Source organism: Suricata suricatta, chromosome 16 (genome assembly GCF_006229205.1).
Source record: "Suricata suricatta isolate VVHF042 chromosome 16, meerkat_22Aug2017_6uvM2_HiC, whole genome shotgun sequence".
Taxonomy (NCBI): Eukaryota; Metazoa; Chordata; class Mammalia; order Carnivora; family Herpestidae; genus Suricata; species Suricata suricatta.
Window position 1 is genome coordinate 45,796,309 of NC_043715.1, and position 12,851 is coordinate 45,809,159.

Here is a 12,851-nt window from a genome sequence, read left to right on the forward strand (position 1 = left end):
AGTAAGTTAGATTCCTTTCCTTGCCACTTGTCAGGTTCTTTTTTCCTCTGGCCCCCTCACCCTGACCTGGTTTCTAGGCCAGACAGCACAGATGGTGCCAGGGAGGCAGGGGGAGAGCCGAGGCTCCGCATCTCCTAGAGCTGGAGACAGCAGGGTGGGGTCTTTCCCTGCGCTGTAAGCCCCTGGAGCCTGCTCCCGCCTCCGCCCCTTCCCCACGGCTCCCTGAGGCCTTGCTCTCGAGATCAAATTCAAAAATACCAGGGGCACCCAGATAGCTCCGTGAATTAACCGTCAAACTTGGGCTCGTGAGTTCGAGCCCCACATCAGGCTCTGGGCTGACAGCTTCGGGTTCTGTGTCTCCCCCACTCTCTCTGTCCCTCTCCCCTGCTTACACTGTCTCTCTCAAAAACAAATAAACATTTAAAAAATTTTAATTCAAAGACAGCAGGAACCCCCCCACCCCAGGCAGGTGATCTGGGTGGAAAGGCACACAGGCGAGGGGAGGAAACAATGCCCTCATCTGCCACCGCCAACCAGCTCCGGGGTCCGGAGGGCACCAGCAACACTAACAAAGTGGAAACCGCCCCTGTCAGAAATTCTCCTGCATTAATAAACGCTTAGGAGGTTCGGGAAAGGCGGAGAGGTCCTAAGCCAGGACTTCCAATCTCAGCATGAGTGTCATCTGGGGCCCAAGAATTCTGGTCCCAGACACCAAATTAGCCTCTGGGGGTGAAGCCACCCGGCCCCCCACCCCCACCCCCGGCTGAGAACTGCCTACTGAGGGCGTAGCTGCCGAAAGAGTGAGAGCCTGGAAGCCACCTAAAGGCCCGCGCAGGGGCCTGGCTGGCTCCGTAGCAGCGGCTGGTATGACCTCACTGAAGAGTGAGCGCCTGTGTCACGCTCAGCACAGGCCGCCCGACCTCAGCGCTCCGCACCTATGAACTCAACCCTCCCAGGCACTTTTATAATCTTTTTTTGCCAATGTTTATTCTTGAGAGACAGAGAGAAATAGAGCACCAGTGGCGGAGGGGCAGAGAGAGAGGGAGACACAGAATCGGAAGCAGGCTCCAGGCTCTGAGCTGTCAGCACAGAGTCCGACGCGGGACCCAAACTCACGAACCGTGAGATCATGACCCGAGCCGAAGTCAGACGCTTGACCCGGTGAGCGACCCAGGCGCCTCCCCAATCTTCTTTTAACGAAGAAACCAAGTCACGAAGTGAAGTGACCGGTGCCAATGACATCAGTACGGAGAGGAAGGGGGCAGACAGCCTGACTTCTCCCCTCACCCCCATCCTTCCCCACCCCTTCACCACCCTGCACCACACAGCCTCTGAACCCAGGCAGACCCTGTGTCAGGTCCCTGCTCCCCAACTCTAGCCTCCCAAGCATCCCCCTCCCTGCAGTGGGGAGGACAGCGGTGCCTCCATCACAGGCTCACACATGATGAAGGTCCCGCCACCTGAGACGCACACACAGCACAGCCGTCCCACGCCGAGAGGCTGCTTCGAGGTGCAACCAGCCCTCGGCATTCAGCGTGCTCACCGCTCAACAGAATATCCGACCTCTTCCCCTTTCTTTTTTTTAATGTTTATTTATTTATTTTTTTGAGAGAGAGAGAGAGAGAGCGAGTGAGCTTGCGAGAGCGCAGCCGAGGGGCAGAGAGAGGAACACAGAATGCGATGCAGGCTTCAGGCTCCGAGCTGGCAGCACAGAGCCTGACATGGGGCTCGAACCCTCGAACTGTGAGATCATGAACTGAGCCCAAGTTGGTCGCGTAACCAACTGAGCCCCCCAGGCGCCCCCAATCCCTTATCTGCAACACAAACACGCACCCAGCACACGGCCTAATTCTGATTCCTTCTCACACGCGGACATTCTTGAGCCAGCCGTCCCTGTCACTGCCCAAGCGTAGCATCGTCTTTCCACCCCATCGACAACAGATGTTACCGGAAGAGCACCTCCGGCTGGAGGCCAGGAGGAGGTACATGTTTCAGCAAAACCTCGCACGCACAGAAGGAAGTGGGGCCAAGAGAGGCAGGACAATGGGGGGTTGAGAGTCAACACTGCCCTGGGAACCAGAGGCGCCTCAACCTCAGCTCTGCCACTTGCTGTGTGGCCTTGGGCAGATCGCTTCCCCTTTCCTTGACTTAGTTTCCTCATCGGTAAATTAGGGCTAAGGACAAACAGTTCACACCCCAAGGCTGCTGAGAGGAATTAATGAGTTAGTCCAGATCCTCTGGACTTTGCCAAGGTGGCAAACGCTCACGCCTACCAGGTGTAGCTTCTCCCTCTCACGGGTGAAGACCCAAGGACCCTCGCTTCCTACCTTGTGCGTCTGGGTACCATGTGAACTTCTTCCCAGTCCACCTCCTGGGTCGGAAGGCAGCATTAACGTCACTTTTCTCTCTTACGCACCACACACTCCCCCCAGCTCCCCCCACCCCTGCCCGCCTGGAGCAGGTAGGACTGGAAGCAGGCTGGAGGCGTGGGCGGACTGCAAAACATACTTGGACGAGAATAAGCACCGAGCAGATTTCCTTCGCGCCCTTGCCTCCCCCGCCCCCCGCCACCGGGGCCTTACAGCACCCACAGAAATCATGGCAGATACCGCCGTCCGCCCGGCCACCGGGCTCCAAACACACCGAGCACACCGGGCTGCAGCGGTGAAACACCCTCCAGAGCTCTGACCCTGTCCCTCCCTGCTTGGGGACAAATCCAGGGCACATCCTGCCTCTGGAGCAGCAGCACTACCCCCCACATGCTTTCCCCTTCCCCCAGTCCCTGGAACACTCCTTGCAAGTTCGCTCTCACCCCGGGGCCTTTGCATGTACGAGGCCCCCACCTGGCACACCACTCACCCATCTTCACCCACTAAATCCTCATCCCCCCATCTGCTCCTTGCGCCACAATGAGTCACAGATCCTCAGAGCTCAGCCTTCCTGTCCCCTCACGGCCCTTATGTCTAATGTGCTCAGATGCTATATAATTCTTTGGGTAATAGTGCCTCCTTCACTGGACTGGGAGCTCCACGAGGCAGGGATGGGACTGTCCCGGTCCCCACTGTGTCCCCACCACAGGGCCAGGCCTAGAGCTTTCATTAACTCAGGGTAGCGGGAGCAAACGCAATCCCAGCTTTTGAGGCCAGGATCATGTCAAGTAAAGGCAAAACAAAACAATCCCCAATTCATTCATTCCACAAACATGGCACCCATGCCCTGTCAGCACTGCTCTGGTCACCAGGGAGGCAGCAGTGACCAAAACAGAACTCCCTGCCCTGGGGGGGTTTCTGGGGGAAGGGAGGGGAGGAGACAGGGTGGACAGGCTGCAAAATGAAGCCAAATGAATAGGCAAATTATATGCTGTAACAGAAGCTGACAAACATTCTGGATAAAAGCAGCACACAGAGGACTAGGTCTGTGGGAAGGGGCCAGGGTTTCTGGTTTTATCCAGGGTGGTCAGAGAAGGGCTCCCTGAGATGGTGAAATGTGAGCAGAAACCTGAGAGATGAGGCAGCCACTGGGGCCAGGGGAGAGGGGAGCAGGGAGAGGGGAGCGCTCCAGGCCAGGTGGGCCCCCAGTGAGACCCAGTCAGGAGGGTGGAGGGGAATGGGGCACGTGTGACTGTCGGGCAGGGCCTGGGAGGCCACCATAAGATCTGTGGCTGTTTCTTCGGGACAGATGGGGACGTGTCTGGCCTGGGGTGCATTGGGACACGGAGCTCCTGGCTCCGGGGAGGGGGGCACTGTATCGCAGCCCCATTCTTCAGAGGCCCCCAGAAGCAGCCCTATGCACAGGCCCGACACTCCCACCTTCTGGCTCACTTGGGGGCCATAAGGACCCACATTTTACCAAAGAGGAAACTGAGGACAGGACTGAGGACACAATGCTGGGCAGCCTGGCCGCAGTAGAGGAAACCGGATCACGTCTGTCCCAGCCCTGAGCCTCTTCCACCTCCCTCTGCCCACGCTCAAGACACCGAGCCCCCGCACTCAGTCCCCAATGCCCTGCAGAGCGGGCGGCCCCTCCAGCCTGGCTGAGGGGATCCTCCCACGCAGGCTTTGCACCACCTCATCATCTGCCTGTCTCCCTGGCCAGCAGTTCTGAGGCAGGGTCTGGTGGCATGAGTCCCCATTTCATCCCTAGGGCATGTAGGAACAACCAGGCAGGGTCTGACCCACGACTAACATTTTCTGGGCACTCACCACGTGCCAGGGCTGGATCCCGATGAACTCTCATAGCAACCCTGGGAGAGAGATGCTACTCAGAAGAAACTGAGACCCAGAGAGAACACAGCACGTGCCCAAGATCACACAGTTGGGTGAGTGTGGGAGACAGCTGATCTAGCCACCAGAACTTTCTGTCATCATGGAAATGTAGCTTTCGTGGCTAGTGCAGCTTAAAAAAAAAATAAATTTTTACTTGTATTTACGTTTAATTCACTAAAACTTAACTAGCCACCCACGGCTAGTGGCTGGCATACTGGAGGTACAGCTGTGCGGGACCACTCTGACGAAGGGGGCAGGGCTGAAGGCAGCGGGGAGGGTGGAGGGAGGTGAGGCCCACAGGTGTGCTCACTGGCCCAAGGGGCTGGATCACCCCAGCCTGCCGAGAAGCCCCCATGTGACTCCGTCACTCCCAGCCCCCAGTCCCCGACCAACCGGCTTAGCCCAGAGAGCTGGCCAAGTCAGATCCTGGCTGCCACCTCCAGGCCACGCAGGTCCCTGCTCTGAGCCTCAACATCCTAGTCTATGAAACAAGATCTTAACTACCGCCCTGAGCATGTGCTTACATTTATCTCAAAAGATGCTTTATTTTTGGCAATCCAGGGCCATCATGGGGACCCAAGGATACATGCTTCAAACACAGCTGGGGAAGGGGCCAGTTTGGAAAACAGGTGGCAAGTACACAAAGGCAAACTCCAAAGTCAAGGGCCAGTCTAATTCATCAGCGGTATGGAAGAGCAGCTATGTTCATACTGTCACTCACTGGTTAAAAGGAATCCTCCAGATGATTCACGACATGCCCATGTTAACTTGTTGAAAACAGCTAAAAAAAAAAAACAGACGAGTCGCAGACACTACCCCAAAACACATGCTCAACACCCGCCACCCCCCACCCCCCAGGTCTTTGGACAGCAGTTTGAAAAGCACACACTTGCCTACTAGGGCTGCATCCTGCCACCCTCCTCTCCCTGCTCCAGGGGCAAGCACTCCAGCAGCACCGCACTGAGGTCACCACACTGAGGCACGTCCCCCCTCAGGACCTTCACCGATGCTGCACCCCTGCTGGGCCCCTTCCTTTGGGTTTTCATGTCAAGGCCTGAATGCTGCACCTTGGGAGCCTTCCCCAAGTTCCCCTCCCAGCAAGTCCCGCTGGATCTCGGTTCCTTTCCTCGGAGGCACCGAGCACTCATACAACAAATGCTACTTCTCTGCCTCCTCCAGCAGACTGGATGCCACTCCCAGGCACCTAAAACTATACAAGGTACGTAGTACATACTCAGTAAACTAGCTGGTGAAGGAATGCAATACACAAATGATCAAAAATAGCCAATGGCTGGCTCCAGAGCCTGCAGGAATCAGACCCCAAGGCAGGGGTAGGGGGGTACCTCCCAGCCCTCACCCCCGCCCCCACAGCCTCAGGAAAGGGAAGGGGCAGCTGTACCCCATCTCCCAAGCAGGGATAAAACAGAGCTAATCCAGTCATTTCCAGAACAACCGAGGCCTCCTTACGGCCAGCTCTGTCTAGAAGAAAAGGAAGCAAAAAGGATCATTTAGAACAGCAGTAACGAGGGGCGTCTGGCTGGCTCAGTCAGTGGACCGTGCGACTCTTGATCTTGGAGTTGCTGGTTCGAGTCCCACGTTGAGTGTAGAGATTACTTAAAATCTTTAACAGTGGCTCAATCATTTAGATGTCCGACTTTGGATCAGGTGACAGCCTCGGGGTTTGTGGGTTTGAGACTCACGGTTCATGGGTTCGAGCCCCATGTCGGGCTCTGTGCTGATAGCACAGAGCTGTAACCTGCTTCAGATTCTGTGTCTCCCTCTCTCTCTGCCTCTCCCCTGCTCACAGTCTCTCTCTCAAAAAAAAAACATTAAAAGAACTTTAATAAAAAATAAAACCTTTAACAAACCACCACCACCACCACCACTAATGACCTCAGAAACAGTGGCCATGGCATCGATCAGAGGCAGAAGAGCGGGTCTTAAAAAGGCAAACTCGACCCCAGAAAGAGCTGGGTTCAAATTTCATGTCTGTCACCAGGCAACACCGTGACTTTGGGCAAATCTAATAACCTGCCTGCACCTTCGTTCGCTTACCTATAAAATGGGAGAAAAATTGCACTGAGCTCCCACGTCACGGTGAGGACAGGTGAGAGCAGGTGCTTGAGGCTCCAGGCCCCAGAGCAGGGCCCAGCACAGAAAGGCCACCCTGCTAGCTCTCAGCAACACAGCATTCTACATAGCTTTCTGCGCCTCATTTCCTAACTACCAATGGCAGCGTCCGTTACCCACCTCACAGGCTGCTGTGCCTGAGCCCACACGCACACGTACACGCAGGCTGCTCAGAGCCGTGTCGGGCCAAGCGGGGGGCCCGCTGTGATGAGTACTGCTTCAGGACCCCTCCCCAGCAGGCCGCCTCCCCACCACGCTCCAACACACAGCCACTCCAGCAGCCAGCAGGCCCGGGCTGGCTGCATCCCGAGCCCCAGTCTGCTCTTGGACACCTGGCTGGATGGACCTGGGCTGCCCAGGATCCACTGGAGCACCTTCCCAGGACGCCTCACGCTGAGCGCTTTCTGACACATGAGATCCCTGAATCCTCCCTACGGCCCCAGTTGGCAGCAATGTTCCCCTTTCCACTGAGCAAAATGCACCTCAAAGAGATGACATCAGGACCCCAGGGTTCCACAGCAACCAAGGGAGAGGCTGGGAGCAGGGTGCACACCCAGATCGACCTGGACCACGACGCAACAACCCACCCACCCGATGATGAGGACCTTGAAATCAGGCCCGGGATGGCTGGGGGTGGGGGGACGGAGAGGTGGCTGCCCCAGCGCGTTCGGAAAGGGCCCACCAAGTGGCAAACCAAGGCGGGCTTGAATTTCTGGCCTCACCCTTAGAAACAACATCTGCGGACGAGCTTCCTGGGCAGGCCGGGCCGGGCTCGAGGAACTTCCTGCCCGGACCGCTACATGTGGCCTTCCCTTCGCCAACCCCGGCGTGCCTTGCTGTCCCCTGCTTCACGCACCCAGCACAGCCAGGCCCGGCTGCGGGTGCTGAGTTGGCGGCGGGTCCTGCCCCCAAGGGGGCCAGGCCCGAGCTACCCCCCCTCCGGCCCCTCCCACCCCTGCTCCCTGGCTCCCTCCCTCCTGGTCCTGCTCCCAGGGCTGTCTCCCCTAGCAGGGCCTCTCGCTGCTTGGCTGGTTGTCCAGAAGAGCCTGCCACGGAACCACCCCGCCGTGCAGCCCAGAGGTCTGGTGTTTGAGAGCCTTCCACTGAGAGCTCTTGGGAAGCTGAGAGGCCCAGGGAGGGTGTCCCTGCGTCCCCCAGGGGCCTGGCGATCAACTGCAAAAGACACTCCTTTCCACCCCCACCCCAAAGGCATTCTGGAGACCCCAGGAGGTTTGCTCTGAGGGTCACCAGTCCTTCCAGAAAGACAGTCCAGAGACAGCCTGGGCCCTCTTACTGCACGAAGTATGAGGCTCCAGTACGGGATTAAGGCCACCCTCACCCACGATCTCCAGGCACCTTGCTGGTTTGGGGAGAGTCTGGAGCCACAATGCCCAGATCCAGAGCCCATCCCCGGCACTGCTGGACCCATTACAGGTTACTGAAGTTCTCCAGGTGTCTGTGAGGTGGGAAGCAGAGCTGATTCCTCCTCCATCTAAGGGGTCTTCACTCAAGTCCTCTCATGCTCCCTTTACAACACTCCAATCCCTACCTACAGGCCACCTCCGCCAAGAGGCCCTCCCTGATCATCCCAGCTAAAACACAGCAATATCCCCACACTCTCTTTCCCCTGATTCTTATTCAGTTTGCCTTCATAACACCGATCACAAACTGACGTCCTATCATGAATTTGTCTGCTGGGCACCTGTCCCCACTACGAGGTAGGCCCCTAAGGTCCGGTCTTCCAAGTCCTAGAGCCGCACCAGGAACATGGCAGGCCCTCAGGCAGACCCAGAGTGGGAGGTAGAGTCAGCAGTCGAGTCTTCATCAGGTAGCACTGTTGTTCCACACAGTTATTAGATATTAAGCCCAGCTGTTGGGCTGGGGCGGGGTAGGCACAAATCACCTCACCGAGTCTCCCCCCATCTGTCCCTAAACGGAACAGCCATGGGCCCTGGGGAATGCGGTGTGAAAACCACAGAGGAGGGAGGCGACCATCACCCCCCCATCACCCTTCGCTGTTTCTAAGGCAGTGATTCTACTCAAGGGGGAAGTGGGAGGCATGTGAAACTCCCTGGCCGGCTCTAAAATCTACCCCCCACCCCAGGCAAAAGCCTGAGAACCTCTTATGGCAAAGGCACCTTCTAAATCTGACCGAGCTGTTCCTCAGAGCGGTCTGCAAGGCTCCGACCCCTGCCTTCCCCACCCCCAACCCCTCCCTCTCACTCAGGCCTCCCTGCAGTGGGTCCCTGACCTCACCAAGCTTTCCACTCTGACACTGTGGTTCCCCCCACCACGCCCCAAGGCTGTTCCTCCTCCTCACTCACCTGATGGATCTGGGATCGGCTAAGAGGCCTTCCTGACAGCTCAGCTAAGGAAGCTCCCAGTCACACCTGATTGTAACTCACTGCCTGGCACCTCCCTTTAACTGTCTCATTTCTTAACCAGGTTTAGGGTTCATCTCTCTCAGCTCCATGGAGGTGGCGCCTCTGCTGAGTGCAGCAGCCCGGCACCTGAAGCAATTTGGCCCAGCACACAGCAGGTGCTCAGTGAACGACAGCGGCTCCCCGACAGCAGCTCCCCAATCGGCTACAACGCCCTAGGGATCCCATGCGCACTCCCCCACCCCGCCCCGCGCCCCGCGTGGCTCTGCAGGTCTGCTACTCACCCTGCTCGCGCCCAGCCCTGTGCTCACAGCCTTCAAATGGGCTGTTCTCACCTGGGTCAAGGCCCTTCCTGCCCCTCCTGGGGGGCTGCGGTGGAGATTCAATAAAAGCACAGACAGGCAGGGGGGTTAGCAAGAGCCCGCCTGTGAAAAAGGAGCTGGAGTCTGACCCCTGAGGAGCTCTGGGCAGCGACTGTGTGGGAGGAGAAGGCGGCCTGGGTGCCCCATTTGCCACTCTTTATTTGATTATATGTCCCCACCCCTGCCCCAACTCTCCAAAACCTGTTTCCTCCTTGGGAAAATGGAGATGCTAATTTCAGCCAGGCCCTCCTCCCGGTGTTCCCTGAGGGCTCCCCGGGTGTCAACCATCCGGGTGTCAGGCACCATTCGGAAATAAGGAGAACAGGAAACGTTTGCTGGAGGCTGTTAGGCCTGAACGGCTATAAACGCTATCCACAAATCAACCCTTTTAACCTTCACGGCAACCTACCAGGGGGAATTCTCTTCCCAAGACACAAAGAAAGCTCAGAAAGGTTGAGGAACTTGCTCAAGGTCACACAGCCAGGGAGTGGCAGGGCTGGGTTGGAACCCCAGGCTCAGAGAATCACTTCAGTGCGGCTCTTTGCAGAGATTAGAACCCAGGAGGCGGATTCCTGGATTCTGGCTGGGCCAGGCTGGGGAGCTGGACACCAGGCCATCTGAGAGGACTGGGGGTGTGGGGGCGGGGGACACCCTGAGGGTGCCCTCAGGACTGCCCACTGAGCAGCTGCGCAGTACCACGTGCCATTCGAGGAGCTTCTGGGGGGCTTGACTCATGAAATCCTCCCAGCAGTCTGAGGGGAAGGTGTTCCGAGCCCACTGCCCGAGGGCCGAACACTGTGGTCCAAGATGACACAGCCAGAACGCGAAAGCACCAGAAGCTGCTCGTGGGGGGGTTGGGGGGGGCCCTACACCATCCTGGTGCAGGGCCATCTACCACAGGTCCCTGGGCAGCTAGGTCACCCCCTGCTGTTCTCTCCGGGCTCCCAGCACACACTTTGCCCCAGTTTCAAAGATGCCCTGGCTCAACTCTGACAGGGAAACTGAGTTTCACCAGCAAGCCCAGCACCGCTGGACTGGCTGCCCAAAGAGTCCTGGGCTCCAAGGGTGAGGGGAACTGCATGCCCAGGGGTGCAGTGGGCAGGGTCCAGGGCAATGCCTTGGAGGCGATAGAGACCCACTCCAGCCTGGGACCTGGTGAATAAAGAGTGCAGGACACCAGGGTCAAGCTGACCTGGGTTGAAAGCCCAGCCTGCCGCCTAGGGCCTGACGGAGGGCAAAGCAATTCCTCCTCTGAGCCCCAGTGTCTCTCTTCACTGCATCCGCCCGCCCCCAGGCAACTAACTCGCTGCTCTAGTTATGTTGCCAACAAGAGGTTCATTGAGGCCGAGGAGGGCCAGGAGTTTCCATCACAGTTCTACTACTTCTGCTGCGACAGAGCAGGAAAATCATTACACTTCAGTGTCTCAGTTTCCTCATCTGTAAAATGGGCAGCACACGCCTACCCAGCTCTTAGGAGTCTAAAAAACAAGCATCATCATACTTACCCCAGAGATGTTTTGAGATTTAAATGAAGTCATGGGTGTAAAAGGGCTGCCACATGCCTGACATACAGTGTCTGCTCAATAAACACCGGCTGGTCACTGGCTCCGGAAGAGATTGCCTCTCTGTTCAGTTTCCCCTTCTAAAACAGAGATCGTGACAACAGTACAAGTGGCCCTAGGATGTGAGTGCCAAGCACGCTCATCCACGAGAAGCACTGTGAGCAGCGTGTGCACACGGCATCCACCCGATAAACATCAGCCATTGATCTCACAATTATTGTTTAAAGGTTTTTTTTATATTTATTTATTATTGAGACAGAGAGAAACAGAGCGTAAGTGGGGGAGGCACAGAGAGAGAGGGAGACACATAATCCGAAGCAGGCTCCAGGCTCTGAGCTGTCTGCACAGAGCCAGACGCCAGGGGCCCAAACCCACCAACTTTGAGATCATGACCTGAGCCAGTCGCTGCTTAACGGACTGAGCCACCCAGGGACCCCTCACAATTATTGTTTTTACTGCTGCCATCAACTCCATTGGGCAGAACCTCTATAAACTGGCAGAAGGAGACCAGAGAAACAAACTCCATGGTGGACAGAAATTCTACAGAGCAACCACGGTCTCGAAGGGCCATTCTCTAGGAACCACAACCACAGAAGCCAGTCAGTTTGGAAGCCAATGACGTGGGACCGGAAACAACCATCTGCCCCCTTTCACCATGATCACCAGCCCACGTTGGCTGGGTCAATCAGGGACTACAGCCAGCCCTCCGGGAACTGCAGACCCAGGGCAAAGGTTACCAGGCAAGCCAAGGTCACAAGCTGGCCTAGGGAGCAGGGCCAGTGGCTCCAAGCACCCATCCGGTGACCACAGTGGGAAAAGAGATCTGTGGGGAATTTGGCTCCCCTAAGTCCTTCAGAGAAATCAGAAGGGTCAGGCTGGGCCAGGGGCTCCCCTGCCCCAAAACGCTTGGCCTACGCATAGAGGAACAGCTGGGAAAACAGCACTGAGCCTCCCTGCCGCCTAATGGTGCAGCCAACTGTTATCGCCGGGTGAGGAGCGTAAACATGACAGAAGGGTGTACAGCTAACCTGGGGGACACACAAACAGCCTCACGGCCGGACGGAGAGGCTGGACATGATCTGTACTGGCGTCTGGCTCATCCGCGCACCCACCCCTCAGCAAGGTCTGGCCAGGACTGAACTCCCCATGCTTCTCTGAGAAGAGAAAAGTGGACAAGGTTGAAAGGCAGACCATAGAGGACCCACCTGATTACTCTAGCACAGGCCTCTTGCTGAACCTGAGCAGTCCCCAAATGAGAGGAAGGGGGTCTTCAGAATCCCAAGGATCAAGATGTCCCCAGCCACTTTGCCTTCACAGAAAAAGGTGCCTAAACACTCCTTCCTCCGAAGGCTTAACAAGCAGATCCCGGGGACAGGCTCCTCAAATCTAAGTTCAATACCTCCTCCTCTCCCTAATATGGAACAGAAAGCTCATAAAACTTCAGACACTGGCTTCCAGGACATCTCCTGCCCACAGAATCAAAGTATTTGCCCCAGAGGTATCCCACACACCTTAAAATAAAGTTCAATAATACGAAAAGGTTCTGCGGTAAACAACAATCCCAGAGACCATACAGTTTCTCCCCAAAGTTATCAAGAAGTTCAATACCGATCCTCCTTGCTCTAGCTCAGGGTAAACCCCCAAGCCCCACCCACCAAACTCTCGGGAGGCAGAAGCCCTTCCTCAACACTCCGCGTTACAGCCCTCCCAAGATACTCCACCGAACACCCACAGGGGCCTGTCCCACACCCTCCCCCGTCCCTCAAAGATTATAAACAGCACAGCCCTCCTCCTTTGATACAGAGCTCCTCCACGCTCCCAGGATGCCCCCCCCCCAGCACTTCAGTGGTATAACCCACACGGCGCTACCCCGGCCGCACTAGGTACGGCTCCCTCCCCAGCAGGCCCCCACCTCCCTAAACACGTTCAAGGAACTGCTCCCACAGCACCGAATAGGTACGGCTCCCTACACGCGGTAAGGCACGCACACCCGGCGGGCCCTCCCTCCCCATCCCACTGCCGCGGCCCCCAGCTCTTCAGTGGTTCGGCCCTCGCACTTCGGTGTGGCCCCCCCCTCTACGCCGCCTCAGTGGTACGGCCAGCCGCCCCCGCCCCCGGCCCCTCAGGGCTAGAATGACCGCCCCCGGCGCA

General features: G+C 57.2%; 1 protein-coding gene across 2 annotated transcripts in view; it reads right to left on the bottom strand.

The window, feature by feature from the left end:
- The window catches only part of AKT2 (AKT serine/threonine kinase 2), a 48,797-nt gene that overhangs the window by 35,624 nt on the left and 322 nt on the right, over positions 1-12,851 (bottom strand). The window contains exon 2 of one of the 2 annotated variants that reach the window (XM_029926296.1): positions 10,644-10,780. The exons of the other annotated variant lie outside the window; for it this stretch is intronic. The gene's annotated coding sequence lies outside the window, so the exon portion shown is untranslated. The remainder of the gene's footprint in view (positions 1-10,643; positions 10,781-12,851) is intronic. 2 annotated transcript variants of the gene reach the window in all.